Below are 1,494 nucleotides of genomic sequence, written 5' to 3' on the forward strand. Positions count from 1 at the left end.
ATTCTTCCTGCGCCCTACAGGCCTCTCCCCATATCCTACCTCTCCGCCCTACCCTTCCAAGCCGACTTCCCCCACCCTACCCTCTTCCAAGCCACCCTCCCCACCCCTACCACTCGTTTCCAAGCACACCTCGCCTTCCCTCTGCCCAGACCTACCCTCCTCCAAAGCCACATTTACTCCCCTGCCCCTATCACTCTTCCAAGCCAACCCCTCTTCCCCATCCCATCCACGTAAAAAATCTCGTCCTCGGTTGCAACATCACTACCGTGTTCCAAACTGCCTCTGGAAGCAACGTCAGCAACAAGAAGTGTTCATTGGAGCTTCATGAAATGGGTTTTATGGCGACCAAGCCGCACCACGCACTTAAGATCCACATGTGCAATGCCAAGAGTCGGCTGGGGTGTGTAAAGCTGCGCCGCCGTATTGCCGACTCTGGAGCAGTGTTTGTTCACCACCTTAATCGGACACGTTAAGCCTAGAAGATCCTAGGCTATTTACTACTACCGTTTGTGTTGCTGACTGTTAGTATGAATGTGTACATTTTATTTAGATGGGCCTATGCCATTAGTTTGCTCATGGCTTGCAGTTTTATATTGACTGCTATGTGGGTATAATTAAACCTCTGTCTCTGTGTGTGCAGGAGCGGCTACCAGATGTTCTCCCAGGAGTTGCTGACCAACGGCGAGCTGAATCACTTCAGCCTGAAGGAGCGCATGGTGGAGATCGGCAAGCGCTGGCACAAGCTCAGCCAGAGTCACAAGGACAAGTACAAGAAGCTGGTGGAGGAACTGCAGATTGAGTACAAGGCCGAGCTGGAGGCCTGGGTCAAGGTAAGGGCCATAGGTAAAATCATTTATTTCTTAGGCACCTTTCTGAAATGTGGACACCCAAATGTCGCTTGCCTCAAAATAATCAAATAAACATTTAAAATATCAAACGCGTCACAGAAGGAGACAGTGGTACACAAGGCGCGTACTCCGAACCTATGCATTGTATTCGTTAAAAAAAGCATTAAATAGTTAAATAATAGATACAATGTTAGCGACAGCACCTTTTGGAAGAAATCAGTCTTGTAATTTCTTCCCCCTTTCTGTCTGTCCCCTTCAGTCTCTCTCTCCCCAGGAGCGAGCGATTTATAAAGAGTTCTCCACCACGGTGAGTTTCACGCTGTCAAATACGCATGGTGTTGTGTTCTTGACACTGACTCTACGCAGCACTTCATATTACAATGCCCTTCACACTCATGCTATAACCCTTCACACTCATGCTATAACCCTTCACACTCATGCTATATGTTTTATTCTACATTCACATTCCATGGCTATAGGTACTCTTTTCTCTGTAGCTGGAGTTCTTAAAACCTGACACCAAATACATTTGTCAATTTAAATTGGCTTTATCTGACTTTGTAGCCTGATATGACTGCCTTAGTGAATATCTGTATTCACAAGCTGGCATCCAGCATAACTGCATATAAACTCAGCAAAAAAAAAA

The 1,494-nt window shown here is 46.6% G+C and overlaps 1 pseudogene; it reads left to right on the forward strand.

Annotated features, from left to right (window-relative positions):
- Window positions 1–1,494, forward strand: part of LOC111979513 (nucleolar transcription factor 1-A-like) — a 31,544-nt pseudogene that overhangs the window by 17,139 nt on the left and 12,911 nt on the right.

The sequence above is a fragment of the Salvelinus sp. IW2-2015 genome, linkage group LG19 (genome assembly GCF_002910315.2).
Source record: "Salvelinus sp. IW2-2015 linkage group LG19, ASM291031v2, whole genome shotgun sequence".
In the NCBI taxonomy this organism is placed as follows: domain Eukaryota; kingdom Metazoa; phylum Chordata; class Actinopteri; order Salmoniformes; family Salmonidae; genus Salvelinus; species Salvelinus sp. IW2-2015.